Raw genomic sequence first — 26,392 nt, forward strand, 5'->3', positions numbered from 1 at the left:
TGGCCCAGCATTATCCCTTATCCTGTGAATGAATAAGAAACATAATTTAACTGTACTCTTCTCCGCCAATGCTGCCAGACCTGCTGAGTTTTTCCAGGTATTTTTTATTTTTTGAATAAGAAAGATATTTAGGTCCTGATGAATCGAGTAACTCTGTCAGATCTTGATGCGATGTTTGGTTTGATTTTGAAAATCCTTCACATTTAATACCTTGCAAAAAGGAGATTATGAAAAAATCCATCCCTGTCGGTCCAGGATAGAAATTAAGAGACAATCATTTCTCTGGGTTTGAGTTTGCTGTGTGTAAATCCTCCCCTTCTAACCCCCTGGAAAAGGAGTTTCCAAACACTCGGTGTAAACTGGGCTCCGGGAGTTTCTAATCCGGGTTTGGAGTCCTACACCGGGTGTTTGTGAACCCTCCCTGTGCACCCTCCGGCTCCATTCCTCTCCTGCACGCGACACTTACCCGCTGGACTTTCAATGCCACCACCGTCACCCCGAACCAGCAGCCGCACTGCGCATGCTTCACTTCCAGCCCAGCCCCGCCCCCCCATTCATTCCGATTGGTCGGACGACCTGCCGCACCCTCTTGATCGTCCAGCCCCGCCCCCTCTTCCTATTAGTCCCGGCCCGCCGTCAACAATTGTGAGTTGGAGCATGCGCAGTCCGAGGAGACAGGCGGTGAGAGCGTTGGAGAGAGCGGACTTAAAATAGGAAACATCGAGTGAGGATCCAGAGCTGCAAATACATCCATGATCAGAGATAGGGCCGGCGGGTGGATTAGAAGGCTTCATAAACTCATAGTGTCTGCACAGAACCCTCGATAAGGAGCCATCGGTCCCGCGTTTCACGAAGTGGGACGACGGCTGAGGCCTGTTTCCGGAAATAGGCCCGAGGTAACGGCCACCATCTTTATAGGGGGCGATGAGCATCAGAGCGCATGTGCGGTCGCCCTCTGTGAGGGGCACCGTCCAACAGGGCGCATGCGTGACCGCCATGTTTACAGAAGCCGCACGCCCGGATGAATGACCTGAGGAGGGACAATAAATCAAAGATAGAGTTTGGTGGAAAATCAATGGGTTGTTGTAAAACAGGAGATCAGGGTCACAGTCAGAAACAATAACAACTTCTATTAACATCATAAATCATCCCAGTGACCTTCACAGGGAAATTATAAAACAAAGTGTGAACCCAGACACATAAAGAGATATTAGGGCAGGTGACCAAAAGCTTGGGCAAAGAGCTCTAAGGAGTGTCTTAAAAAGTCGCTTGGTTGTCCAGAACTTGAGCATGACTGAAAAAAGGGACAAGCTGTCAAAGCTTTTCGATTTACACTTATCAGGAAAGACACAAGAATACCAAATTTCAAAGGGAACAACAATTTATACTGAATATATGTAGCTTCTAGCATGTATAAGTGGGCTACATTACGAGCCTAATTGATAATCTTCGAAATTTGGTATTCTTGCATCTATCCTGATGAATACAAGATAAAAAGTTTTGACAGAAGGTCACTTTTTATTATTCTCAATTGTCTTAAAGGAGGAAAGTGTGGTTGACAGAGGGAGAGAATTTTAGAACTTGGTTTCGAGGATATTGAAGGTATGGTCACTAATGGTGGAGCGATTAAAACCGGGAATGTACAAGATGCCACAATTAGAGCAGTGCGGATATCTCGGAGGGTTGTGGGGCTGGAGGAGATTTCAGAGATAGGAAAGAATGAGGCCATGGAGGGATTTGAAAATAAGAATGAGAATTTTAAAATCAAGTTGCTGCTTGACCAGGAGGCAAGACAAGTCAGGAAGCAGAGGGGTGTTAGGAGAATAGGCCTCGCTGTGAGTGAAGACACAGACAGCAGACATTTGGATAGCTTCAAGTTTACGGAAGGTAGAATGTGGAAGACCAGCCAGGAATAGTTAAATTTGGAGTTAACAACTGCAGCGATGAGGGTTTCAGCAGCAGATGCACTGAGACAGGGTGAGGTCGGGTGATGTTACGGAGGTGGAAACAGGCCATCTTAGTGATGGCACAGGTACGAGGTCAGAAGCTCATCTCGAGATCAAGTGTAACACCGAGGTTGTGAACAGACTGGTTTAATCTCAGACTGTTCTCAGGGAGAGGGATGGAGTTGGTATCTAGGGAATGGAGATATGAGCAGGGACTGAAAACAGTGTCTTCAATCTTCTCAGCGTTTAATTGGGGTGAATTAGTCACCAGGAAGAGAAGCAGCAACCAGAATTGGCCATGAGACTGATCCCAGGTTTAACTCAGTTAGAGGGGAAGAGAAGGAAGGAAGGAAACCCTGGGAGGTTTGGAGAAACCACCTTCATGATCGCTCATTAAATCTCCACACAGTAAGTTTTGGACACAAGGTTAACATCTGCTATTCTGTAGGGCCAGTCAGGGGGTTTCAGCTTCATGTTTTGTCTTGAGGAATGACTGAAGTGAATGATCAAACATATTGTTATCTCCAGTTGTAGAAATTTGTTAAAAAGATACAGAAATAATTATCCAAATCTCTGTTTGGATTTCAGCACAGGGAGGAAGGACAGTGTGTGGGACAGGGAATAGCAGCTTTGGACGAACAAGAGAGGAAAAAATGTTCCATAGAAACTAGAATTGTCTGTTCTGAATTTCTATCCTATACTGAGAGTGATGACTTTTGTAAACTCCTTTTACAGAGAATTAGAAGGGGATGAATTGCTGACGGGAAACTCAATCCAAACATCACAACAAGATCTGACAGAGTCGCTTGATTCATCAGGACCTGAATATCAGGCCCTTTGAATGTGGAAGAAGAAATGTTTGTCCGTTCTGTCTGTGGGAAAATATTTCAAGCATCAGTGTCTGGAAAAGCACTGAGACACACACACCCGAGTCAGAGTGTTCCAGTGAACTGCCTGTGGAAAGAGCTTTCACTGTACATGTGCTCTCTGTGTGGATGAGGCTTCAGCTGGTCATCCAACCTGGAGAGACACAGGGACACATGCACCATGGGGAAACCGTGGAAATGTGAGGACTGTGGGAAAGGATTTGATTGTCCTTCCCATGTGGAAACCCATCGACGCAGTCACACTGGAGAGAGACCATTCACCTGCCCCGAGTGTGGGAAGGGATTCACACAATCATCCCAACTGCTAGCACACCAGCGATTACACACTAGAGAGAGACCTTTCATCTGCTCCGAGTGTGGGAAGCGATTCAGTTATCCAGCCTACTAAGACACCAGCCAGTTCACACTGGGGAGAGACCATTCGCCTGCCCTGAATGTGGGAAAGGATTCACTGGGTCCTCTGACCTGCTGAAGCACCAATGAATTCACACTGGGGAAAGGCCATTCAGCTGTATTTCCTGTGGAAAGAGATTCAGTCTTCATCCAGCCTCAGTGCACACCAGCGAGTTTACACCGGGAGAGGCCATTTACCTGCTCTGAGTGTGGAAACAACTTCACTCAGTCATCTGCACTGCTGACACACCAGCGAGTTCACACCGGGGAGAAGCCGTTCACCTGCTCTGAGTGTAGGAAGGGATTCACTCGGTCATCCCACCTGCTGAAACACCAGCGAGTTCACAAGGATGAGAATTTTAAAATCAAGTTGTTGCTTGACCAGGAGCCATGACAGGTCAGGAAGCAGAGGGCTGTTACAGGAACGGACCTCACTGTGAGTGAAGACACAGACAGCAAACTTTTGGATGGCTTCAAGTTTATGGAGGGTAGAATGTGGGTGACCAGCCAGGAATGTGCTAGAATAGTCGAGTCTGGAGGTAGCAACGGCAGCGACGAGGGTTTCAGCAGCAGCTGCACTGAGACAGGGTGAGGTCGAGTGATATTACAGAGGTAGAAACAGGCGATCTTAGCGATGGCAAAGATATGAGGTCAGAAGCTCATCTCATGATCAAGTGTAACACCAAGGTTTGTGAACAGACTGGTTTAATCTCAGCCTGTTTCCAGAGAGAGGGATGGAGTTGGTATGTAGGGAATGGATTCTGCTGTTATTGCTGCTGTTAATCACATCCAGGACTGAACCATGTTCATTCTGACAGTTGGGTTTGTTTCTGCTGATGTTAATAATCCCTGTAACTGGGCTGGAGTTTAATATTCTGGATCTGTAGCTGATTGTGTTCTCAGGGCCTGCAGTGTCCCTTTAAGAACCGCTGCCTCTGATCTTTCCCCATAATTCAGGAACTCTCATCAGAAATTAGTTTACAACAAGATTCCGAACTTTTACTTCAATCCTAAATTGATCTTTGGTCCGAACTCTACAATTCAGTGTCTGGGAGATTCCACATATTAACATCTCCAATTAGAAAGTGCTGATTAATCCTTGCTGACAATTCTTACTGACTTGCACATCACTCACAGCGACACCTCCATTGTCCACCAGAAAGAAGGGGAATGGGAATTGGTGGAGAATCAAGAGTTCCCAAATGTTACCCCTCCCGCCTGGTACAGAAATCCCCTCAGCACGGGAATGGAGACAAGTTCAATCCAAGTAACGGACTGTAAGAAATCACTGTCTAATAACTTAATAACATCTTCAGAAATTTAGGGAATATTACAGAAACAGCTCAGTCTCCCTCTTATGAAGAAAGCTTCCATAGCAGCTTGCTGGCTGACAAACACAGGACAGGCCTGTTATCTCTGCCAAGGACATGTCTCTAGCACAGGCTCTGAAACAAGACATTTCTAACCCTGATACAATTGGATCTCATGACCCATCCGTAAACCAACTGTCTGTGTAAAGGTTAAAACAGGCTCTCGAGAGCACAGAGATTTTGATGTGATCCACACTGGCTTCAACCCAACACCCACACTCTGGCTCACACCAGTTAACCGTTCAGAGGAGACTGCCACCACCAGCTACAGAGAACAGCACTCACTCTGTGTCATCCGTCCATTGTCCTCCAAGATCAGTAAACCTTTCTCACCTGCCACGGGTCATGTGTTTTTCGTATCTATTTAGCTTACGCGTCATATTTAAACTGTTGCTTCTCAATAAACTACTTTAAAATCATTTCAGAGCTCGAGCCTCTTTTCGAGTAATCTGTGACTCCCGAACCTAAATCTTACAAGTGGTGTTAGGAGTGGGATCAGAGGGATCAAGATCATAGGCTTGAGAAGCAACAGTCTTAGTTAAGCATGAATGGAGAAGTTCCTAAGTGAAGCCAGGAGTATACAATGGCGTTGACATATCACAGGGAGCAACTGATAGGCTGACAGAGAAAACAGGCGGGCCGGGGGTGAGAGATATCCTGGGGATTGGTGAAGAGTGTGACCAGGAATACTAGTATATCCTCAATAGGATTTCTAAAAAGGATCAGAAAGGCCAAATTAAGTTGAAGAAAGTCCAGAATCAGTTAGAAAATATCCACGAAGTGGATGCAGGTGAACAGAGAGCTGGATAATCTTTAAAGTCCGTGCATGAACTTTTGTTTGAACCAGATGTATTTACAACATTTCGATAATTTAGAATTGTGTGAGATGATTGGCTGGTGGGGAGGATGAATCTAAGTCGATAGTTCTCACATTTTAGTGGACAAGTTTTGACATTTATTCTTGGTGGCAGCTCAAGGGTTTGTGTTGCTGATTCTGATCATTCTAGTAGCTTTAGTATGTTATCTACAGTTTGTCATCAAGAAATTAGAAAACAAGTTCGTAGCTTAGAAATAGTGAGGTTAGTCAGAAATCAGTTGTGAGAAGTCAATAAGGATTTTCCCTTCCCAAGGTGGGGAGATCTGAGAGAAATCACTGTCTAATAACCTTATAAAATCTTCAGAAATGTATTTAACATTATTGCAATTGCTCTCTCTCTCTCCCCCTCCCTCCCTCTCTCTCTCCCTGTCTGTCTTTCTCATGAAGAAAGCTTCCTGGGTTGACAAACACAGGACAGTGAGGCCTGTTTCTCTGCCAAGGATATGTCTCTGGCACAGACCCTGAAACAAGACAAGCTTGTTCGAGTGGGGGATCTCATGACCCATACGTAAACCAACTGTCTGAGTAAAGAGTAAACAGGATGTCCCAGCAAGTGATGAGCCACAAAAGACTGCATGGGCTTCTGATGGAAATAGGAGGGGTTACCTTGAATATCTGTCCCTTGTTAATTGAATAAGTGATTGACATGTCCCCGAGAAACAAGGTATATAAATGATTTTTGAGGGGAAAAATATTACATCAGTTAAGAGCTTTTTGAACTGATCCATCCAGATGCTCCTTTTCACTGAAATTGCAAGAGACAAGATTGTAGGTTTGGCCTAATGTACAATGAATGATCGATTAATAGTGGAAAGCTACACTAAAGCCCCTGAACCAACAAAGGGAGTGTGTGTTGCCATGGCAGCCGAGTTCTCTCTGTGAACACATGGACCCCACACGTCAAGTCCAAATCACTTTGGAAAGTTAATTGTGGATCTGCTTCCACCAGTCATTCAGATAATGTGTTCCAGGTTATCAGAACTCACTGAGTAAAATAATCTCTCCTCATCTCCATCCTGGATTTTTTGCCAATTATTTTAAAACTGTGTTCTGTGGTTACCAACCATCCTGCCAATGAAAGCAATTTCTCCCTGTGTAGATGAAAACTCCTCATAATGTCCACATCTCTACTCAATAACTCCTTAATCTTCTCTGCTCTAAAGAAAACAATCCCAGTTCTCCACAGAACTGAAACCCCTCATCCCTGATACTATTCTGGGAAATTTTTAGCACACCATCTCCAAGGCCTTCACATCTTTCCTAAAGTGTGGTGCTCAGAACTGAACACAATATTTCAGCTGAGGATTAATCAGTGATTTATAAAGATTCAGGATAACTGCCTTGCTTTTGTACTCCATGTCTCCATGAATAAGCCGAGGAGCCCATTAGCTTTTAATTAAATAGCTTGATCAGCTTGCCCTGTCACATTCAAAGATTTGTGTTCATACAGTCCCAGGTCACTCTGTTCCTGCACTCTGTTTAAAATTGTACCATTTAGTTTATTCTGCCTCTCCTCATTCTTAGTTTCAAAACACATCATTGCCTGTGAATCACTTTGGGATGTTCTGAGGGTGTGAAAGATGATAAATGAACACAGGAAATTCCTTTCTCTTCAATAGTTGATTTAAAGTTGTAGATTTTGTTCCAAAGATTAAATTGGGATTGATATTCAAAGTTAACTATTTAACTGCAGCAACAATTTCAGCTGAGAGTCAGTGAATTAAGAGGAAAGATCCCAGACAGTGGTTCTTCAAGGTACACTGCAGGCCGGACAGCTCAATCAGCTCCACTCTCAGCTCAGGAGACTCAACAACTCCACATCCTGTCCACAGGGGAGTTCTCCTGGTGCAGTGGGACCAACATTCGTGTTTGAACGAACAGCACTAAATAAAAAACTGGATTAATCTGATTGCTTTTTGTGGAATCTTATTGTGCACATAATGGCTGTCTAGAAACAGCAACAACTAGTATTTATAAAACATAGTTAATGTGATAAAATGTCCCAAAGTTCTTCAGAGGAGTTTCATCAAGCGAAAAACCGACACCAAGTCACATAGGGAAATATTAAGGTAAATGAGCAAAGCCTTGATTGGAGAGGCAGATTTTAACAAAATCTTTAATCAGGAGAGAGAGGTGGAGCGGCTTAGGGAGGAAATTTAAGAGCATCATAGGTAGGCACGGCCACCATGGTGGAGTAATTCAAAGCAGGGATGTTCCAGAGGCCAGAATGAGATGAGTGCAAATAGCTCAGAGGATTGTTACAGAGGTTACAGAGATAGGGAGTGATGAGACCATGGAAGGATTTGCAAAAAGTGTTCTGAATTTTAAAATCAAGGCATTGCTTGAACAGGAGCCAATGTAGGTCAGTGAGCACAGGGGTGATGGGTGAACAGGACTTGGTGTGAGAAAGCTCAAGGGCAGCAGAGTTTTGGATGATCTGACGTTTCCGTGTGTGAACAGGGAGAATATGAGAGGTGGGCCAGGAATGTATTGGAATCATCAATTCTAAAGGTAACATGGACATGGATGAGGGTTTGAGCAGCAGGTGAGCAGGGGGTGGCGTGGAGACAGGCAGCGTTATGGAGATTGAAATATCTGGTGTTAATGATGGTGCAAATATGTGGTCAGAAACTCATCTTGGGGTCAAACATGACACCGAAATTGTGAACAGTGTGGTTCAGACTCAGTTCCCAGGGAGAGGGATGGACTGGGTAGCGAGGGAACAGAATTTGTAGTGGTGACTGAAGACAATGGCTTTGGTCTTCCCAATTTTTAATTGGAGGAAATTTCAGCTCATCCGGTACTATGTGTGGGATAAGCAGTTTGATAATTTAGTAACAGTGGAGGAATGGAGAGGGATGGTGGTGAGGTAGAGCTGGGTGTTGTCAGTGTACATGTGAAAACTAACACGGTGCTTTTGGATGATGTCACCGAGTGGCAAGCATGGAGATGAGAAATAGGAGGGGCCAAGGATAGATCCTTGGGGAACACCAAGTACAAGGACTTTAGAGAGGGAAGGGAGGTTGGTGATGGGCCAGTAGTTTGTGAAGACAATGGGGGATCAGAGATTGTTTTTTTAGGATGGGTGATGACAGTGCATTGAAAGGTGAAGAGGGACAGTCCCAGGAGAGAGAGAACCATTAACAATATCAGCTACATGGAGAAGTTGGATGGTCAGCAGTTTAGTGAGAAAAGGGCTGATGGAGCAGAAGGTGGGTCTCATGGACAAGATGAGCACTAAGAGGAAATGAGAGGAGATTGGAGAGAAACTGGCGAAAGATGTTGGTTCTCGGCCCGGATAAGGGGGAACCTTAGAGACAGTTTGGCCTAGTGGGCTAGTGGGATGGAGGGAAGCAGCAGAAGCAGCTGATCGGATTGTCTCAATCTTAGTGACAAAGAAGCTCCATGAGCTCCTCACAATTGTTGGAGGTGGGGATGGAAGAGACAGGGGAGAGAGAGAGCCCTTCAAAAGGAACTAACTTGTGTTGGAGCCATTAAGAAGATTCAACACAGTGTGCTCAACACAAAGCTGATTTATTTGACTTTATCCAGAATATTAACTGGGCTGGAGATTATTAACATCAGCAGAAACAGACCCCAATGAATATTCTTTCATTCTGGATGTGACTAACAAAAAAATCTACTCAATGTTCTGAGTTACTTGTGAACCCGCTGGTGTATCAGCATTGCAGATGACTGAGTGAATCTCTTCCCACACTTGAAGCAGGTGAACAGCCTCTCCCCAGTGTGAACTTGCTGGTGTTGATGCAGTCCTGATGATCGGGTGAACTCCTGCCCACACTCGGAGCAGGTGAACGGTCTCTCCCCTGTGTGAACTCGCTGGTGTTCCAGCAGCCCTGATGATCGCGTAAATCCATTCCCACAAACAGGGCAGGTGAACGGCTTCTCCCCAGTGTGGACTCGCTGGTGTCTCAGCAGGTGGGAAGAATGATTGAATCCCTTCCCACACTTCAAGCAGGTGAACGGCTTCTCCCCTGTGTGAATTCGCTGGTGTCTGAGCAGGTTGGACAAATGATTGAATCCCTTCCCACACTCAGAGCAGGTGACCCGTCTCTCCCCGGTGTGAACTCACTGGTGTGTCAGCAAGTTGGATGATCGAGCAAATCCCTTCCCACACTCAGAGCAGGTGACCCGTCTCTCCCCGGTGTGACTGCGCCATTGAGTTTCCAGCTCAGACGGGAATCTGAATCCCATTCCAAAATCCCCACATTTCCACGGTGTCTCCCCACTGTGAACGGTGCTTTGTCCGTCCATGTTCAATAGGGTGACTCCTTCAGATCCTGATGTGATGTTTGGTTTCAGTTTCCCCACTGCAAATCCTCCCCTTCTAATACCCTGTGAAATTGATTTAAAACAGAAAAAAGGGAGTGGGAGAGAACCCACAAAAACACAAAGGCAGGTTGTGAAATTGAACTGAATGAATCTGGGAATTTGTGGGGCCGGCACTAGGAAAAAGTGACCATGAAAACTGCTGGATTGTCATAAAAACCCAACTGGTTCACTAATGTCCTTCAGGGGAGGGAACCTGCCACCCGGTCTGGGCCTACACAAGACTCTGGCCCCGATAAGAACTGAAAAAATAGGAACAACAGAAGACCTAACACCCCGTCGAGCCTGCTCCACCATTCAATACGATCGTGGCTGATCTTGGGCTTCAACTCAACCTTCCCACCCACTCCCCATATCCCTCAACTCCCTGAGAGACCAAAAATCTCCCCATCTCAGCCTGAAATATATTCAATGATGGAGCATCCACAACCTGCTGGGCTAGAGAATTATATGTGACGGAGAGAGAAGGGGAGTGGGAGAAAGAGAGGGAAGGGGAGTGGGAGAGACAGAGAGAGAAGGGGAGTGGGAAAGACAGGGGGTGAGGGGCAGGTTTTTATAAACCAACAACTAAACCAGAAGTTGGATTGAATCTCCTGAACCACTAACCTTCACCCCCTGGAAGGACCAGGGTAGCAGGTGAATGAACACCATCACCTCCAAGTCACACACCGTCCTGACTTGTCTGACATCCAATACTGGATGAGCAGAAATTTCCTCCATTTAAATATTGGGAAGATTGAAGCCATTGTCTTCAGTCCCCACTACAAACTCCACTCCCTATCCACCGACTCCATCCCTCTCCCTGACAACTGTCTGAGGCTGAACCAGAATGTTCACAACCATGGTGAAATATTTCACCCCAAGATGAGCTTCCAACCACATATCCACATCATCACCAAGACCGCCTATTTCCACCTCAGTTACATCACCCAACTCCAGCCCAGTCTCAGCTCATCTGCTACTGAAACTCTCATCCATTCCTTTGTTACCTCTAGACTGAACTATCCTAACGCACTCCCGGCCGGCCTCCCACGTTAAATCTCCCTGTAATCTTGAGGTGATCCAAAACTCTGCTGTCTCTGTGCTTACCCGCACCAAGTCTTGTTTACCCATCACCTCACTACTCACGGACCTACAAAGGCTCCAGGTTAAGAAGCACCAAAATTTTAAAATTCCCATCCCTATTTTCCAATTCCTGTATGGCTGCTCCCTATTGCTGGAACGTCCTCCAGCGTCACAACCCTCCGAAATATCTGTGCTCCTCTAATTTGGCCTACTGAGCATTCCTGATTTTCCTTGTTCCACATCTGTGCCCATTCTATCAATTTCCAAGGCCCCAAACTCTCAAATTCACTCCCTAAACCTCTCTCATTCTCTACCTCATTTTCCTCCTTTAATTTACTCTGTAAAACCCACCTCTTTGCCCAAATGTTTGGTCATCTGCCCTAATATCTCCTTATGTGGCTCAGTGTCAAACCTTGCTTTGCAACATTTCTGTTGGAACATTGTCTTACAGTAAAAGTGCTATATAAATAGTTGTTGTTGATTTGGACATATATCACTGGTCCTTCATCATCACTGGGTGAATAACCTGTAACTCCTTACCTAACAGCATTGTGGGAGCACCTTCACCACATGGACTGCAGCAGTTCAAGAAGGTCAAACATCATCTTCTCCACAGGCAACTGAGGGTCACAATAGATTCTGGTATCTGTGGAGAGAGACAGAGTTGTGCAGAATTATTATTTTTTTATTCAGGTGGGTGTCACAGGCTAGGCCAGCATTCAGAGAGCAGCTAAGAGTCAACCACTGCTGTGATCTGGAGTCACATGTCAGCAAGATTTCCTTCCCTAAAGAGCATCAGTGAACCAGATGGGTTTTTACAACAATCATTTGACTATTAATTCCAGTCTTTTTTTATTTAATTGAAATTCCACCATCTGCCATGATGGGATTTGAATCCAGGTCCCCAGGATATGGTCCTAGATCTCTGGATCACTAGTCCAGCGACAATACCACTACACCATCGCCTCCCCTTAGGGAGTAAAAATGGTGCAGAATTTGATGATCAATATAAGCTCAGAAGTGGAAGAGAAATGGACTATAGCTCAGGAAAAACAATTCCTAACTATGAACGATACTGTGGGAAGATAAAGCTGGGAAACCAGGGGATTGGGAAGCCTACAAAGACCAACAGAGGACAACTAAAAAAGAAATAAGGGGGGAGAAGATTAAATATGAGGGTAAACCAGCCAGTAATATAAAAGAAGATTGCAAGAGGTTTTTTTTAGATATATAAAGGGTAAGATAGAGGCAAAAGTGGACATTAGGCTGCTGGAAAATGATGCTGGAGAAGTAGTAGTGGGGAACAAAGAAATGGCGGAGGAACTGAATAGGTACTTTGCGTCAGTTATCACAGTGGAAGACATCCCCTAAGTTCAAGAGGGGGGCAGAGGTGAGTATGGTGGCCATTACCAAGGAGAAGGTGCTAGGAAAACTGAAGGTGGATAAATCACCTGGACCAGATGGATTACACCCCAGAGTTCTGAAGGAGATAGCTGAAGAGATAGTGGAGACGTTAGTGGTGATCTTTCAGGAATAACTGGAGTCAGGGAGGGTCCCAGAGGACTGGAAAATCACTAATGTAACCCCCCTGTTTAAGAAGGGAGTGAGGCAAAAGACGGGAAATTACGTTGGTAAGATTTTAGAGTCCATTATTAAGGATGAGATTTCAGAATACTTGGAAGTGCATGGTAAAATAGGGCAAAGTCAGCATGGTTTCATCAAGGGGAGGTCATGCCTGACAAATCTGTTAGAATTCTTTGAGGAGGTAACGAGTAGGTTAGACAAAGGAGAGCCAATGGATGTTATCTACTTGGACTCCAGAAGGCCTTTGACAAGGGGCCGCACAGGAGGCTGCTCAGAAAGATAAGAGCCCATGGTGTTAGAGGCAAGGTACTCGCATGGATAGAAGATTGGCTGTCTGGCAGGAGGCAGAGAGTGGGGATAAGGGGGTCCTTCTCAGGATGGTGGCCAGTGACTAGTGGAATTCCGTAGGGGTCAGTGTTGGGACCACAACTTTTCATTTTATACATTAACGATCTAGATGAAGGAACTGAGCGCATCCTGGCTAAGTTTGCAGATGATACAAAGATAGGTGGAGGGACAGGTACTATTGAGGAGGCGGGGAGGCTGCAGAAGGATTTGGACAGGTTAGGAGAATGGGCAAAGAAGTGGCAGTTGGAATACAATGTTGGGATGTGTGAGGTCATGCACTTTGGTAGGAAGAATAGAGGCATAGACTATTTTCTAAATGGGGAGAGAATTCAGAAATCTGGAGTGCAAAGGGACTTGGGAGTCCTAGTCCAGGATTCTCTTCAGGTTAACTTGCAGGCTGAGTTGGTAGTTAGGAAGGCAAATGCAACGTTGGCATTTATTTTGAGAGGACTAGAATATAAAAGCAGGGATGTGCTGCTGAGGCTTTATAAGGCTCTGGTAAGACCACATTTAGAATATTGTGAGCAATTTTGGGCCCCATATCTCAGGAAGGATGTGCTGGCCCTGGAGAGGGTCCAGAGGAGGTTCACGAGAATGATCCCAGGAATGAAAGGCTTAATATATGAGGAACGTTTGAGGACTCTGGGTCTATACTCAATGGAGCTTAGAAGGATGAGGAGGGATCTGATTGAAACTTACAGAATACTGAAAGGCCTGGATAGAGTGGATGTGGGGAAGATGTTTCCATTAGTAGGAGAGACTAGGACCTGAGGGTACAGCCTCAGAGTAAAGGGAAGACCTTTTAGAACAGACATGAGGAGAAACTTCTTTAGCCAGAGAGTGGTGAATCGATGGAATTCATTGCCACAGAAGGCTGTGGAGGCCAGGTCATTGAGTGTATTTAAGACTGAGATAGATAGGTTCTTGATTGGTAAGGGGATCAAAGGTTATGGGGAGAAGGCGGGAGAATGGGGTTGAGAAACTTATCAGCCATGATTGAATGGCGGAGCAGACTCGATGGGCCGAATGGCCTAATTTCTTCTCCTATGTCTTATGGTCTATATGGTCAGGGGATGGGCATCATCTCATTTAGACACAGTCAACAGAAGTAACAGTAAAATACTAAACATAACTCAAATACATCCATTATGTAATATCAGTTATTACACATACTTTATTACAGACAGGGGAAGTTAAAAAATGGCACAGAGGTGATCAAGGAGGTCAGGGGTGAAACAGAGCAATGGACTCAGATCCACAGTAAAGGAGCCACACCAGTCCCAGAGCCATGGAACATCTCACAGATACAGAGCACAGAACTAAACACTCTAAATTGTAGGTGGATGGTGAAAAACAGTCAACTCTGAAACAGTTTCAGTTTTCAACTTTAAACTCTCCCCCTGGAGACTGCAGCTGGAAAGATATCAGAAGCACTGGAGTCAGAGAAAAATCTCCCAGTTGAGAAAATACCCGGGGAGCGGGGTGATGTCACCATGTAATTGTCGATGTGTGATGATGTCACAGTGTAATTGTTGATGTGTGATGATGTCACAGTGTAATTGTCGATGTGTGACAAAGTCACACACACAGACACAGAACATTATGAAGGATGTGAGGGTCCTTGAGAGGGTGCAGAGGAGATTGACCAGAATGGTTCGAGGGATGAGGGATTTTAATTGTAAGATTAGGTTCAAAAAACTGGGGTTGTTCTCCTCGGAGTAAAGGAGATTGAGGAAAGATTTGATAGAGGTGTACAGGATTATGAAAAGTAGTTAAATAAATGCTGTTCCCATTGGCTGATTATGAAAGGATTAAGGGACAGATATTTAAGATTTTAGGCAAGATCCACAAGGGGGATGCCAGGAAGAGATGTGTTACCCAGTGACTGGTAATGACCTGGAACTCAATACTTACATTCAAAGGCTGGTGATATTCAGGTCTTGGTGAAACAAGTGACTTTCACATTTTGTTATCTTGTTTGGTTTGAATTTCTCATCTCCCTTGAGTTTCCCCTCCTCTTCTAACATCCTGTAAATAGAGTTCACAAAATCCATCACTGTCAGTCCAGGACAGAAATTCAGAAAGAACAAACATTTCTCTCGGTTTGAGTTTGTTGTGTGTAAATCCTCCCCTTCTAACCCCCTGTAAAAGGAGTTTCCAAAATCCATCCCTGTCAGTCTGGGATAGAAATTCACAACATTCTCTCCTCCTGCTACCTGGACCAGGATGACCGCGCATGCGCCCTGATGCACATTGCCCCCTATAAAGATGGCGGCCATTACCCAGGGCCTGGCGAAGGGAGAAATCCAGACTTTTTTGGCCTGTTCTCTGCAAACACAAGACCGGTACCTTGTTATTTGGGGTCTGCGGCCTACACTGTGTCTTTATGAAGCCTCACTGCCCACTCCGCTCTCTCCATTCCTCCTCACACACCCACTAACTCTGTTAGTTTGCTCCACTCAACTTTTCTCACCCACTCTGAGCAGCTTCAGTCACAGACCAGCACTGCGCATGCTCATGAATCCAACCGCAATGCGCATGCCCCAGCACACAAAGCAATGCGCATACGCAGAGCCTGTTGTTGTGAGGATAGGGCACATTCTGTCCTGTGGCGAATGCTGGGTGGCCACTCTGCCATTGAAAGAACATATTGTAGAACAGAAACCGATGTCGTGTAATCAGAATATGATGCGTGTCATAGGGGCAAGACATAAACTTGTTAGAATCAATTGCTCCACCACAATTCTCCCCTGGATGTAATGAACAGCAGAACAAACCCCTACAATTAGATCTGAACTCAGTGGATTCTCAGCAGATGGGGTGAACAATTGACTTTTCTCCCTAAACATGGAACATTAAAACCGTGTCTTGCTCGTTTCTATGCTCTGATTGTGGATCAAATCCTTTGAACTTTTAAAGTTGGGGTGTTAACGTGTGGGCAAACTAAATAAAGCCCTTTGCACACGTGAAATATCCGAATGTCTCCCACTGGCGAGACTCTGTTGCTGTGTTGTTAAATGGGATGAGAGTGAATCCCTTTTCCGTTTCCAGCTGGTGAACAATCTGTTTACAGTGTGAGTTTACCTACACATTTTTCAGCTCAGACATGGATCTCAAAATCTACTGGTCATGGGTTCCACAATCTTAGCACGACATCAGAACGAGGAACAGGAGTAGACCATTTGGCCCTTCAAGCCTACTCCGCCATTTAATTAGATCATGGCTGACCTCATAGTAACCTGAAATCTGTACCCCACCTACCCCTGATAACCCTTGTTTACAAAGAATATATCCACCTCTGCCTTAAAAATATTCAAAGACTTTGCTTCCACAGCCTTTTCAGGAGGAGAGTTCCATAGACTCACGATCCTCTGAGAAAAAAAAAATTCACCTAATCTTTTCAAATGGGTGACCCCTAATTTTTAAACACCAATCCCGAGTTCTAGATCCCATCACAAGAGGAAACGTCCTCTCCACATCCGCCCTATCAAGTGCCCTCAGAATCTTATATGTTTCAAAAATCAGGTAAAGAAAAGCAAAATACTGTAGATGCTGGCTATCTGAAATAAAAACAGAAAATGCTGTAATTCTCAGCAGATCTGGTAGCGTCTGTGAAGAGAGAGACGTGGTTTTCATTTCAGGTCTGTAACCTTTTATCAGAACTGCACTGCATACGAAATATTAATTAAGCCTGTTAATCTAACAATGCTGTCAGATGTGGTCAGGGAACTCAAGAAGAAAATGAAAATACCCTTTGAGGAATGGAATCTGAGGAGAATGAGGGGTGAACTGCCCGAGTGGCCAGAGACAGTCAAGGCACCTTTCCCTTCTTGAAGACTGTGAAATATTGACTCTGATGTTCTCAGTGAAATTAACTGATCTGAGACATTGAAAGGATTCTCGTTACTGCGCATCAGGGATTCAAACCTAATATTGGCTTCAGGACAATCAGAATACTTGGTAACAGACAAAACACTGAAAGGCTGGAAGGGAGATGGCACCGGTTGTCAGAGAGCTGGTAGCCGGTGACATGGATGTGTCTGCAGTGGGTGGGATCAGACTGTTTCCATGTATCCACAATGAATGCCCCACTCTTTATTTTGGAAGAGTCAATCTGATAGAGAGTATTAGTCATTCCGGAAGTGGCAATCTGAAGGCTAGACTCACTGACACCCTAATTGGTCCACCTTGTCAGCTGGGCTTGTGTGCAACATTAATCAGCGTGTTTGCCGATTAACTGAAAGGCTGGTGACTCAGAATCACCCACCGGGTGAAGCCTTTACTGTTTGTCCCCCTATCACCACTCATTGTCACACAATTCAGTGTTGTCATTAAGCACATGGTCTGCAAGATAACATCCCCAAAATGATGGAAGTTCTACTGTTATCCAGTGAGCTCCCACAAAAAGTTTCTTTTTAAAATTATTTATTCTGTGAAATATAAGGAGAAAAGATTTGGAACTACTATGTACCTTCAACTAACCCATTAGAAATCCATAACATCATTCCTCATTTCCACAGTGAGTGAGACAGGGAAAAGCAGAAAAGCAGCAATATTCCGGCCCCGCACTCTCCAATCACCCGCTGCCAGCAGAAAGCGGCGGCTGCAGCTTCAATCAGCGGGTTACTGCCCATCCCTGAGATGCAAGATACTACAACCCAGGCCAAACCTCCAAATACACCGAGCACAGGCTCAGGAAAACGTTTGTCCATCAGGTTTGTACTTCAATTTGTGTTGGATATTGAAGCGAATTTGATTTCAAAATCACAATGCAGGTAAATATTAGATCCAGGAACAAATCCTGAGGAAAATGGATCACAGTATTTGGAAGGAGGTGCAGCTAAGAAGTGGAAGATGTGAATGATGTGATTGAGATTGAGAGGAATGCATTGCAACCTTGGGGCATTTGTAGGCCGATTACGTTCCACACTTTAAAATCTTGAACAAGCTGAGGTATCAGGTGGAAAGCAATAGTATGTTCCCATGTATGTTGGGATATGGAACTACATACTCAGCAAACTCAATCGGTATCAATCTCAGAGTTGTGGGTTCCATCCCCATGCGGGGTGCTGTAATACTTTAAAAATCTGTATAGGAGTCATATGGACTGGAAATGTTCACTCTGTTTCTCTCTCCAGCTGCTGAGATTTTCCAGTATTTTATGTTTTTGTTTCAGGTTTCCATCATTCGCAGTAATTTGCTTTTATCTTTTTATTTTAAAAATCTTGCTGCTTGAAATAAAAAAACACTAACTAATCACTGCAGCTCCTGTGAAACTTACATTCACCACTGAAAGCAACTGACACACATCAAATTCAAAACATTTTTATGTCACATCTCTTTCTGCTTCTGTCCCTGCCTCGCCTCCAGCTCCCTCTGCCCGTCCAGCTCCCAGGTTAGTTAGCTGCTTGATGCAGACACAGCCAGTTCATGGGAATGGATAAAACTCATGGGTAAATAGACACCTGGTTCTCATCTTCCTGGTTCTCCCAGATACTGATTACAGGAATATGCACAGTCCCAATTATCCACAGTCACTCTCCTCCCCGTTGTTCAGCTTTGAAATTGATTTTAACACTGGATTTCAATGTGCAGAAAGCAGAGCTGTGATAAACTTATATTGTTCAGCAGATGTACTGCAAAAAAGGTACAGAACCCTGATGGTAACAGTGCTTTTTGGACGCGATGAGCTCCAGTGAAGGATTGGCACCATTAATGTGTCGCTCAATTAGTCTCGTGACAAATGTTGTGCTGGAAATGACAAGAAAACTCGCAGAATTTGCTCTGTGTTTAGGTTTCAAAAGAGCCGAATACAAGGTAAGAAAGTGCATCTCACTTGAGTCGGTTATAAAATGGCAGAATGACCCGTGCTGTTGGGAAACATAAAATTATAGAGAGTTACAGCACAGAAAGAGGCCATTCGGCCGGGCGTGCTGCTTTCAAAGAGATGTAATGATTGTTTGATCCATCAGGAGTGATATTTGTGCCAGTGCAAACAGTAGGCGGCAAAATTCATATTTCTTACACCCATATTTTGCCTCACACCAACATTTCTATCGTCAGTGCTTATCTTCTCCCTTCATACCCTCACTCCACCAAGTGTGATGTTTTCTAGCTCTGAGGCGAATCTTAAACACTCACTCCTCTGATTCTGGTGGAGCTTTTAAACATTTCCAATCAATGAGTGATCAACACTCGTTTCAACAAAATCAATACATCGAACCCAGGTCGCGGCAGTGAGAGTGCCACATCCTAACCACTAGACCACCAGGGAAGCTGCACCAGTATTTTTCGATTCAGTTTATCTACGCTGCTTTTGCCTATTGTTTTTCAGTTCATATCTCCTTCACCACAAAACTGCCTGTTCTGGATCAAGACAAAGGATTTCTTCAGCCAATGAAAACAACAATTGCTGTTTGCTGGAACATGAAATTGACAGTGAGATGAAATAGTCCCACAAGCTGCTCATGTGTGACTTTCAATTTCCAAATCCCTCCACCCTATTCACTGTTGGTCCAATGGAAGTGCCGATTCCCAGTCACAAGATACCAGGGAAACTACCAATAAGGCTTGACATTTGGCTTATGGAGGCTACTTTTGACATTTTATTTTTCATTCCCAATCTTTCACCAGAGACAACTTTCTCCAACCAAATGGTCTGTTTAGGTTGAACACAAGTGACGTCTTCACCAATGAGTAGAACCATTGCTGTTAGCTGGAGCATGAAATCGATACTTTTCTCCTTTCAGGCAGTTCTTAAAATCTCCCCCTTTGACCGAGCTTTTAGTCATCTGACTGAATATAAGGCTCGGTTTTACACTTTGTTATATAATGATCCTGGGGAAAGCCTTGTGACGTTTCACTAGGTATAAGGAGCTTTATAAATATAAGTTGTTGTTGTAGGATATATAGAAAGGGCCAGTCTCCTGTTTTATCTTTCATGCTGATACTTTTCTCTGTGACATTTTAACATGAAATCGCACAACTAATGTGAATCAAGTTTGCGACCCCCTAAGGGAACTGAACCACATTGACAATCACAGAGGAACAGAAACAGAGATATACACCGAGAGTGACAGAGGCCTAAAGAGAGACACACACCCAAAAAGCAAGGATGTCACCAACGTGGCTCAGTGTTTGTTCCATTTCCGAAAGCAAATTTCCTGAATGCTGACAAATGAATGGAAATCAGAAAATACGGACGTATTTGGATGGGTTTCCTTCTAATTAACTGATAATTAATTTGGTTAAAATCAAAAATGGTGAAAACTTTGTCAGCAGGATTCCAACTGTCATGTTCATATTTACAACAAACATTAATTATCGAACTTTCTCCCACACTTAAATAAACAAGCTTGGATAATGCTCTTGCCAGGTTTCAAATCGCGGCTCCATCATATGTGAAGCGAATATGACCCCACTCGCCTCTATAAACCCTGCGCTGTAAAGATCCCAATGGAGCTGTCTGGAATGTTAAACGGTGACGTCATGCAGCAGCACTTTGGGTCTTTGTTTTGAAGAAATGGAATTCAGCTGTTCTCATTAGGAATGCTGGAGACAGACTGATCAACAATGTCATCATCAAATGGCACAACACAGTAAGAGGACTTTCCACCCATCGTGTCTATGTCAGTTTTGTACAAAGAGCTTTATAATTAATGACAATTTCCTTCTCTTTCTTCTTAGCCCTGTTTTTTTCATTTTCAAGCCATTGTCCAGTTCCCATTTGGAAATCAGTGCTAAGAAAACCAACATTGAAAGCTTCAGCTAGTTCCTCACCTGAGCAAATACGTCAGCCTTGCTCAAGGCACTGGCGTTTGCAGAGCTTTACTTTGGTCAGAAGAAAATGTCAATACAATTTGCAGGCTAATATGGATGTTTTTTTCATTCACAGAATGTGGGCTTCGCTGTCTGGGTCAGCATTTATTGCCCATCCCTAATTGCCCTTGGGGAGGCGGTCTGCCTTCTTGAACCTCTGCAGTCCGTGTGGTGTAGGTACACCCATGGTGCAGTTAGGAAGGGAGTTCCAGGATTTTGACACAGCGACAGTGAAGGAATGGTCGATATATTTCCAAGTCAGGATGGTGAGTGACTTGAAGGGGAACTTCCAGGTGGTGGTGTTCCCATCTATCTGCTGCCCTTGTCCTTCTACCTGGTAATGGTCATGGGTTTGGAAGGTGCTGTCTGAGGAGCCTTGGTGAATTCCTGCAGTGCATCTTGTAGATGGTACACACTGCTACCACTGTGCATTGGTGGTGAAGGGAATGAATGTGGATGTGGTGCCAGTCCAGTGGGTTGCTTTGTCCTGGATGGTTCCAGCTCCTTCAGTGTTGTCCCCATCCAGGCAAGTGGGGAGTATTCCACCACAATCATGACTTGTGCCTTGTAGATGGTGGACAGGCTTTGGGGAGTCAGGAGGTGAGTTACTCGTTGCACGATTCCTTGCCTCTGACCTGCTCTTGTAGCCACAGTGTTTATATGGCTAGTCCAGTTCAGTTCCTGGTCAATGGTAACCCCCAGGAAGTTGATAGTGAGGGATTTGTGATGGTAATGCCATTGAACATCAAGTGGAGATGGTTGGATTCTCTCATGTTGGAGATGGTCATTGCCTGACACTTGTGGGGTGCGAATGGTACTTGCCACTTGTCAGCCCAAGCCTGGATATTGTCCAGGTCTTGCTGCATTTGGACATGGACTGCTTCAGTATCTGAGGAGTCAGGTATAGTGCAGAACATTGTGCAGTCATCAGCGAACATCCTCACTTCTAACCTGATGATGGAAGGAAGGTTGTTGGTGAAGCAGCTGAAGATGGTTGGGCCGAGGATACTATCCTTAAGAACTCCTGCAGTGATGTCCTGGAGCTAAGGTGACTGACCTTCAACAACCACAACCATCTTCCTTTGTGCTAGGTATGACTCCAACAAGCGGAGAGTTTCCCCCTGATTCCCATTAACTCCAGTTGTGCTCGGGCTCCTTGATGCCACATTCGGTCAAATGTTGCCTTGATGTCAAGGGCAGTCACTCTCACATCATCTCGGGAGTTCAGCTCTTTTGTCTATGTTTGAACAAAAGCTGTAATGAGGTCAGGAGCTGTGTGGCCTTTGCGGAACCCAAACTGGGCATCAGTGAGCAGGTTATTGCTAAGACTGTGCCACTTGATAGCACTGTTGATGACCCCTTCCTTTATCTTACTGATGATGGAGAGTAGACTGATGGGGCGGTAATTGGCCAGGTTGGATCATTCTCACTCTTTCACTCCCAGTTTGGTAGGAAGAACGAGGAGAGACAGTATAAATTGCAGGGTACCGGGGAAAAGATCAGGTAATGGCAGTGACAGGACGGGCAGAAAGATCGTTTTCTCCGCTGTAAACATTGTATGATTTCAAACAAATAATAGCACTATTGGAGCAACATATGTAGTCGTGGCTGAGTGGTTAAGGTGATGGATTTGAAATCCACTGGGGTTTCCCTGCGCAGGTTTGAATCCTGCTGACTACGGTTCCTATTATTTCTGATTTTAACTGCATATGGACAGAACTAATTATCGAATGAATCGAGGAAAAAAGATCCAAACACATCCGTGATCTCCTATTTCCATTCATTTGTCAGCTTTCTGCAAATCTCCAATCCGAAATGGAAAAAAAATGAACCAATTTGGTGACATGATTTCATTCTGGTATTTGTCTCTCCTTAGGCCTCTGCCAGTCTCGGTGTATGTCTCCGTTTGTGTTCTTCTGTGTGGGTCAATGTAGTTCAGTTCCCTGAGGAGGTGAGCACATATTTACGAACACAAACTGTATTCACATTAGTTGTGCAACTTCACATTACAATGTTACAGTGAAAAATATTAGGATGAAAGAGGCAAGAGGAGTTTGTAAAACAAAAACAGAATTACCTGGAAAAACTCAGCAGGTCTGGCAGCATCGGCGGAGAAGAGTTGACGTTTCGAGTCCTCATGACCCTTCGACAGAACTTGAGTGAATCCAAGAAAGGGGTGAAATATAAGCTGGTTTTAGGTGTGGTGTGGGGGGGGGGTGGAGAAGTGGAGGGGGTTGATGTGGTTGTAGGGACAAACAAGCAGTGATAGATAGAAGCAGATCATCAAAAGATGTCACAGACAACAGAACAAAAGAACACATAGGTGTTAAAGTTGGTGATATTATCTAAACGAATGTGCAAATTAACAATGGATGGTAGGGCACTCAAGGTATAGCTCTAGTGGGGGTGGGGGGAGCATAAAAGATTTTAAAATAGGCTGAGCGTCAACTCGCAGACACTTCCTCCTACCTCTCCCTGGACCATGGTCCCACCACTGAACATCAAGCCACTGTTTCCAGGACTGTCACTGACCTTATCTCCTCTGGGGATCTTCCTCCCACAGCTTCCAACCTGATAGTCGCCCAACCTCGGATGGCCCGCTTCTATCTCCTACCCAAAATCCACAAACAGAACTGTCCCGGTAGACCGATTGTGGCAGCTTGCTCCTGCCCCACGGAACTCATTTCTCGTTATCTTGACTCCCTTCTCTCTCCCCTTGTCCATTCCCTTTCCACCTACATCCGTGATTCCTCTGACACCTTACGTCACATCAACAGCTTCCAGTTCCCTGGCCCCAACCGCTTCCTCTTCACCATGGACGTCCAATGCCTCTACACCTCCATCCCCCACCAGGATGGTCTGAGGGCCCTTAGCTTCTTCCTTGAACAGAGGCCCAAACAATCCCCATCCACTGCTACTCTCCTCCATCTGGCTGAACTTGTTCTCACACTGAACAATTTCTCCTTCAACTCCTCTCACTTCTTCCAAATTAAAGGTGTGGCTTTGGGTACCTGCATGGGCCCCAGCTTATGCCTGTCTCTTTATGCGGTATGTGGAATATTCCTTGTTCCAGTCCTACTCCGGCCCCCTTCAACAACTCTTTCTCCGGTACATCGATGATTACTTCGGTGCTGCTTCATGCTCTCGTCGGGACTTGGAAAAATTTATTAGTTTTGCTTCCAATCTCCACCCCTCCATCATTTTCACGTGGTCCATCTCTGACACTTCCCTTCCCTTCCTTGACCTCTCTGTCTCAATCTCTGGTGATAGACTGTCCACCAATATCCATTACAAGCCTACCGACTCCCACAGCTACCTCAACTACAGCTCCTCACACCCCGCTTCCTGTAAGGACTCCATCCCATTCTCTCAGTTCCTTCGCCTCCGTCGCATCTGTTCTGATGATGCTACCTTCAAAAACAGTTCCTCTGACATGTCCTCCTTCTTCCTTAACCTAGGTTTTCCACCCACGGTCGTTGACAGGGCCCTCAACCGTGTCCAGCCCATCTCCCGCGCATCCGCCCACACGCCTTCTCCTCCCTCCCAGAAACATGATAGAGTCCCCATTGTCCTCACTTATCACCCCACCAGCCTCCGCATTCAAAGGATCATCTTTCGCCATTTCCGCCAACTCCAGCATGATGCCAACACCAAACACATCTTCCCTTTACCCCCCCCCGGTGGCATTCCGTAGGGATTGTACCCTCCGGGACACCCTGGTCCACTCCTCCATCACCCCCTACTCCTCAACCCCCACCTATGGCACTTCCCCATGCCCATGCAAAAGATGCAACACCTGCCCCTTCACTTCCTCTCTCCTCACCGTCCAAGGACCCAAACACTCCTTTCAAGTGAAGCAGCATTTCACTTGCATTTCCCCCAACTTAGTCTACTGCATTCGTTGCTCCCAATGTGGTCTCCTCTACATTGGAGAGACCAAACGTAAACTGGGCGACCGCTTTGCAGAACACCTGCGGTCTGTCCGCAAGAATGACCCAAACCTCCCTGTCGCTTGCCATTTTAACACTCCACCCTGCTCTCTTGCCCACATGTCTGTCCTTGGCTTGCTGCATTGTTCCAGTGAAGCCCAACACAAACTGGAGGAACAGCATCTCATCTTCCGACTAGGGACTTTACAGCCTTCCGGACTGAATATTGAATTCAACAACTTTAGATCTTGAGCTCCCTACTCCATCCCCACCCCCTTTCTGTTTCTTCCCCCTCCCTTTTGTTTTTTCCAATAATTTATATAGATTTTTCTTTTCCCAACTATTCCCATTATTTTGAAATCTTTTATGCCCCCCACCCCCACTCAAGCTATACCTTAAGTGCCCGACCATCCATTCTTAATTCGCACATTTGTTTAGATAATATCAGCACCTTCAACACCTCTGTGTTCTGTTGTCTGTGACACCTTCTGATGATCTGCTCCTATCACTGCTTGTTTGTCCCTACAACCACACCCTCCCCCCCCACCAACTTCTCTCCCCCAACCCAACCCCACCCCCCAACCCCGGCACCTTAAACCAGCTTATATTTCACCCCTTCCTTGGATTCACCTAGTTCTGTTGAAGGGTCATGAGGACTGGAAAAGTCAACTCTTTTCTTCACCACCGATGCTGCCAGACCTGCTGGGTTTTTCCAGGTAATTCCATTTTTGTTTTGGATTTCCAGCATCCGCAGTTTTTGTTTTTATCTTTAAGCCTCTGTAAACATGGCGCCCACACATGGACATTGCCCCTTACAAAGATGGTGACCACACATGCGCTCTGCTGCTTCTTGCCCCCTGTAAAAATGGCGGCCGTTAACTCGGACCTACTTCCGGAGAAATGGCCGAAGCTTTGGTTGGATCGATGGTTCCTTATTGAGGGTTTAGGGCAGCGACCGTGAATTCATAAAGCCTCCCGACTCCCCCGCCAGCCCTATCAATGCTCATGGGTTTTTTTTCCAGCTCTCAATCCGCACTCGGTCTTTGTAGTTCCCGCATTTCAAATCCGTTCCCTCGAGCTCTCCTGTCGTCTGACCAAGGCACTGCGCATGTTCCGTTCACAATGATTGACGGCAGCTTCGGACCAATAGAAACAGGGGTAGGGCCTGGAGGACCGAGCGGGAGCGGCTGGTCCTCCGACCAATCGGAGTGAATGACGGGCGTGGCCGGATTTGCATTGAAGCATGCGCAGTGCCGGTGCAGGAGACGAAGGCAATGTAGCTAAAAGTCCAGCGGGTGAGAAAGGGCCGAGTGCAGGAGAGGAATGGAGTCGGAGGGTGGACTGGGAGGGTTCACAAACACCCGGTGTAGGACTCCAAACCCGGATTAGAAACTCCCGGAGCCCAGTTTACACCGAGTGTTTGGAAACTCCTTTTACAGGGGGTTAGAAGGGGAGGATTTACACACAGCAAACTCAAACCAAGTGAAACGTTTGTCTCTTAATTTCTATCCTGGACCGACAGGATGGATCTTTTTTATATAATCTTTTTACAGGATTTTCAGTACAGGATTTTCAGTGGGACAGATTTGCATATGGAGAAACTAAAACTAAACATCGCATCAGGGTCTGACAGAGTCACTCGAGTCATCAGGATCTAAATGACTTTGATTGTGGAAGGAAAAGGTTTGTCTGTTCTGTTTGTGGGAAAAGCACCGAGATATTCAAAATCCTGGTTAGACCGCACCTGAACCACTGTATTAAATTTTTAAAATGCTGGAAATACTCAGCAAGATCTGTGTAGAGAAACAGAGTTAATGTTTCACGT

General features: G+C 45.3%; 1 long non-coding RNA gene and 1 other non-coding gene across 2 annotated transcripts; one reads left to right on the top strand and one right to left on the bottom strand.

Annotated features, from left to right (window-relative positions):
* Positions 1-989: 989 nt before the first annotated feature.
* LOC121273875 lies at positions 990-25,656 on the bottom strand. Its single transcript, XR_005942098.1, has 4 exons — positions 25,458-25,656; positions 14,735-14,848; positions 11,429-11,534; positions 990-1,030 (listed from the first exon to the last, which is right to left on the bottom strand). It is a non-coding gene; the product is annotated as an uncharacterized LOC121273875 (long non-coding RNA).
* Positions 22,237-22,318, top strand: trnas-uga. The gene has a single exon. It is a non-coding gene; the product is annotated as a tRNA-Ser (tRNA).
* Positions 25,657-26,392: the final 736 nt, after the last annotated feature.

This window comes from Carcharodon carcharias (assembly GCF_017639515.1).
Source record: "Carcharodon carcharias isolate sCarCar2 chromosome 27 unlocalized genomic scaffold, sCarCar2.pri SUPER_27_unloc_2, whole genome shotgun sequence".
Taxonomy (NCBI): domain Eukaryota; kingdom Metazoa; phylum Chordata; class Chondrichthyes; order Lamniformes; family Lamnidae; genus Carcharodon; species Carcharodon carcharias.